At 46.1% G+C, this 5204-nt stretch overlaps 1 pseudogene; it reads right to left on the bottom strand.

The window, feature by feature from the left end:
• Positions 1–1051: 1051 nt before the first annotated feature.
• On the bottom strand, positions 1052–3259 carry LOC101997252 (annotated as a pseudogene).
• Between the last annotated feature and the right edge of the window lie 1945 nt (positions 3260–5204).

Here is a 5204-nt window from a genome sequence, read left to right as displayed (position 1 = left end):
CTGCCATTAACATATATTTTCCACTTTATTTATTTATTTGACACAGGGTTTCTTCATAGCTTTGGAGCCTGCCTTGGAACTAGCTCTTATAGAGCATGCTGGCCTTGAACTCACAGCAATTCACCTGCCTCTGCCTGCCTCCTGAGTGCTGGGATTAAAGGCATGTGCTACCACCACCTAGCTATAATCATCTTAAAATTATTACAGATTACTCTTCATTTGGCCCTGGCAGCCACCTTGCTGTATACAGCTCTGAGCGCAGCACTCCAGCTCTCACTCCAGGAGGTCCTATTGCATTCTCCAAACACAGACTGCATCAAAGCTGACTGAATTTCGCACAGAGCCTAAAACATCCTATTCTTCCAGGGTTTCCACTGTATTCCAGCATTCAAGACAAGACCTCCAACTTTATCCCACAGCAGCGGGAAGCAACCATGGTGATCTCTACACCCCTCTGCCACACTGAAAACTATAGACCAAGGGTTGGACTGGCTTTTAAAAATGTTCTATAACTGATTGTAGAAATTCTGCCTATGATACTATAATGTATATGCTATCAGACTGTAGTGTGGTGGACTTGTTACTGCTGCCTGTTTTGCTATCCCTGTTTTTTTTTTGGGGGGGCAAGGAGTGAGAAGACAAGGAGGCAACAACACAGACTCTGGGAGATTCCAATGCAGAGGCTCTTTATTGTAAAAAGGTTGGGGGTTTATGGGATTTGGGAAATTAAGCTACTGCAGGAATGTTTCTGGTTGGTCCTTTTGAAACTGGCAGTCATTGCTGGTGTGTTGTGATTGGCTAGGAGTGTGTGCCAATATAATTACTGTTTTTGTTCTGTGAAACCTATTTCAACAAGTGTTCAGCTGGATCAGATTGTGGAAATAGGCTACATTATCCTGGGGTGTACAAAGTTTGAGGAACTTGAAGGCTAGGTTGGACACTTGTTGAAATAGGCATGCAGGTCAATTATGGATTGTGATACGGTGTCAGTGTATTTATTGTCCAAGGCCAGTAAGCATGTGGAGGGTGACATTAAGTTCAAATAGCAAATTTACATGGGTTTGGTTCTCTGCTGCATCATCATAAGCAGAGTGCCACTAAAGGAAAACTGGGGATCAAGGACTGCCTTCAACACGGAGTACCAATTGTAATCAGTTTGAAGCTGCAAGACCCATTGTCTGAGTACTTGCTCAAAATAATGAGAATTGGGGTAGTACTAGTTGCGCTCCCATACCCCTGCATGGCTCCCAGCCAGATCCTGGCCTTGTTGCCACTGGGAGGACACATGGCTGACAAGGACAACATCACTGGAGCCTTCAGACTCCACAGGGATGGGATACATTTGGAAGTGTTCAAACATTTCGAAAATGGACTGGAACCACACATTTTAGACCTGACACTGACCCTCCTCATTCATGACAAACGCAGGTACTAGGACCTGTACTGGAAGTTGAAAGTGAGGACATATTTACCACATCTTGTCTCACTCTGACATACTAGGAAGACACTATTGGAGCCGGTGCCTCCTTCCAGCACTAACTGGGCAGCCTTGAGTCTAGAGAACATGCCATGGAACCAAGGATGTCCTGAGAGGGACTGATACCCTTCAGTGCCTTCTGACTACCCCTGGAACAAGAATGTTCCTGTGGCTGCTTCTGGAGTATTCAGGAGAGGGGAGCTTAAGAGGTGATTAACTGTCCATGCTGGTGCCCCTTCTTCAATGGGAGTGCAAGGGGCAATTCCGGAGGAAGCAGTTCCATTGAGCCAAAGAGGGAGGCAGCAATGGAGGCAGAACTAGGGGAGAAGGATGCTGATGGCCGGTCAGAAGGACTCCCATAAGCCCTTGCAACAAATGATCATTACTCTTGCTGGATCTCAGCAGCAGATCCTGGCTGGGGCAGACTCTGAATGATTTAGATTGGACAACTCCAGGCTGTCTGTGTTATCCTTTGTGAGGAAGGAAGTCCCAGGGCTCAGAGGAAGGGTCATGATACAGGGGCTGATAGCAGGGCAGGATCCTGGGCTTAGGCACTCCTGGATGTCAGACACCCAGGCCTTCTCATGAAGTATATCAGTTGTCTCCAGAATGTACTCTGAAGGGCCTTCTACCTTAACCACAAACATGTTATCCCTGTCAGGCATCTCTAGGGCCGTGGTTGTGAGAACATCAGTGATAATAGGACAAGGAATACTGAGTCAGGGCTGGGATGCCTTGGGTGGTATGAAGAACTCCAGGCAACTTCCTCCTCTTTCACTTTGGAGAAGTAGGCAACACTTTTGCCACTGAGGCTGCCCTGCACTCACTGAGGTCAGCCCAGCCACCTCTCCTCCACAATCCACTCCTGCTGGGTCAGGGTCAGCCTCTTCAGACCCCATAAAACTGAGCAGCTCTTCTCTCGGTACCATTCCTGTTCCATCTTTTCAAGGTTTCCCTACCATGACTCAGTATCAGCCTCTCAAAGTGGTGAGTTCATCTCTCCCCAGGGGATGTGCCATCACTAGGAAATCCCTTACCAACTAACTGTCCCAGCACCACCAGAGGAGCTGGAGTTTCTCTTTCCACCTAGGACTGGGGGCTCTGGTGTGGTCTTCAGAGGTCCAGCTGGGGACGAAGTGTCAATAGCCGTTTGCCACTGCAGCATGCCTCAGACAGAACTGATTGAGCAACACACTACTTCTTGAAGTTCAGCGTTGAGTACATTGCAGATGAGGAAGAGACTGACGAAGGAAGGAACCAGCTAAGTTCTTGGAAAATGGAAATAGATACAACACAGACAGGGCCCTGCCCACCCTGCAGCTGTCAATGGACAAGTCATGTGGTGGTGCAAACTCCACACCAGGGTTCAATGGGGCCAAGACAGTTGGAGAGAGTGAGCCCAAGGCCTGGGCCACCTCAGTTCCAAAGTGCTGCAGGAATAACTCAGCAAAACTGCCAGAGAAGGCAGTTTCTGCTCCAGGCTCTTCATATTGTGGGTGGGAGGTCAGATAGAGGCAAAAAGAGTGGGCAAGATCCAGGGTAGCAGCTCTTGCATGGGGCTCACAGAACTCTGGCTAACTTGGGGGAGAGGGTGATGGCAGTGCTGGTAGAGAAGGGAAGCCCCATCATCCGTGGAAGGAGCACTGTACACCGAGGTTGCTTGCTCAATTCCTGGTCACCCAGACTCAAAACAATCACACAGAAATTGTATTAATTACAATAATGTTTGGCCAATAACTTAAGCATATTTCTAGTTAGCTCTAACATCTTAAACTAACCCATTTCCACTATTCTATGTATTACCACGATGCTCTTAGTTTACTGGCAAGGTTCCAGGGCATCTGTCTTCTTAGGCAGCTACATGGTAGCTCTTTGACTCCTCCTATTCTCTCTCTACATCTTCATTCGAATTTTCTACCTGGATTTACTCTGCTAACCCATTGGCTGAAAGCAGCTTCTTAATTAATTGTTAATAAAACATATTCACAGAATACAGATGGGACTCCCACATCAGGACACCATTCATGATGGGCCCCAGGAGGAGTCTGTGAGGAGTGGCAGCAAGGAAGAAAATGGCTAGAAGACATGGGTGAGTAGCAACAACTTCATCTCGGTCCCCATGTTCAGCTCCAGGGTCAAGCTAGTGGAGGTAGCCACTGTCTGAGGAGAGTGTTCCAACCCCAGAAGGGAAAGGGAATTCAACCACAGTCAAATGGCCAAAGCCTTTCCATGAATTAAGAGACTGACTGACACCCTGATGGCTCTTAACTGGTGATCATGTAACCGGATTAGTTGAGAAGAGAGACTAGGAGAGGAAGTCCAACAGTCCACAATCCGAAGAGCAGTCGGGACTCCCTATAAAGCAAGAGAGCCTTCAGACAATCCCAGAGAGTGGCCCCGAGCAAAAGTCATCAGTTGTTCTCAGGCTGTGAGGGATTCCATGCGAGGACAAGAACTGAAGGGAATGGGAAAGTAATGCTTGCAGACCCAGTGTGCTGCTTATAGTGAAGGACTTCCGCAGTTTGTTAGGCCGCAGAGTGTCTCCAGGAGAAAAGGTCCTGTTGGAGGGTCTTTTATTGGTGTTCTACCTCCTGGGTGGTCAGCCCTTGTGTGGAGGTACAGGGACAAACCAAGTCATGATGAAGAGTTCCTAACCAGGATGCCAAAGATGGGAAAGAAAAAGAAACTGTAGGGATAGGAAATAAAGCCCCCACTCACTAAGGGCTTAGAAAATGAAAATAGGGGTCAACTCACCAAAAACAGCGGAAGAGGGTGAACTCAAGATGCCAGTGGAGAATCAGGATGGGGACAGCAGCAAACAAGAAAGAAAAATGCCCCAAAGAGGGTAAGGAGGACCAAAAAAGAGAGCAAAAGGAAAGGGTCCATCCAGGTCTGGTGCCAGGTGTAGCTTTTGCGGGCTTGTTGCTGCTGCTTGTCATGTGATCCCTGTTTCCCAGGTTGCAGGGGGTGAGAAGATGTGGAGGCAATGACATAAAGTCCTGGAGATTCCAATGCAGAAGCTCTTTATTGTGCCACAAAGATACCTTAACCTACATATTACGTAGGAGGTGCTCTCTGTCAAGACATGTCATATTTCAGGAAGGCTAAAATAGATAATAGTCAGCTACCTAGCAGACAAATAATTTGGTAATAAACAGTCTATTCAGTGACTAAATGGAATCAACCACGTATTTCCATTCATGATTATAAAGTTGGTTTTATTCTTGACATGTAAGGCATATTGAATTGATGCAAATCCATAAACATAATGCTGAACACAAATAAATTTAAGAATCAAACTCTCAGCAACCAAAGGTACTTTAAAAACATTGTATCTTTCCATGATACATATCTCAAAGAAACTGAGTATACAAGGAATATCTCAATATAATAAGGGTTACTGATCACAAACCTATAAGCAATATCACATGGATCTAGGGAAAGCTAAAAGCATTTACATTTAAAAATAAGTAATGAGCCAGGCGGTGGTGGCGCACGCCTTTAATCCCAGCACTCGGGAGGCAGAGGCAGGTGGATCTCTGTGAGTTCGAGACCAGCCTGGTCTACAAGAGCTAGTTCCAGGACAGGCTCCAAAACCACAGAGAAACCCTGTCTCGAAAAACCAAAAAAATAAATAAATAAAAATAAGTAATGATAAAGTTGTCTATTTTCACTAATTTTATTGAATATGCTACTCAAAATTTGAGTTATAGAAAAAGAGAAAAAG

Source organism: Microtus ochrogaster, unplaced genomic scaffold (assembly GCF_000317375.1).
Source record: "Microtus ochrogaster isolate Prairie Vole_2 unplaced genomic scaffold, MicOch1.0 UNK161, whole genome shotgun sequence".
Lineage (NCBI taxonomy): Eukaryota > Metazoa > Chordata > Mammalia > Rodentia > Cricetidae > Microtus > Microtus ochrogaster.
Note: the sequence above shows the minus strand (reverse complement) of the source record. Positions and strands in the feature narration are given on the sequence as shown.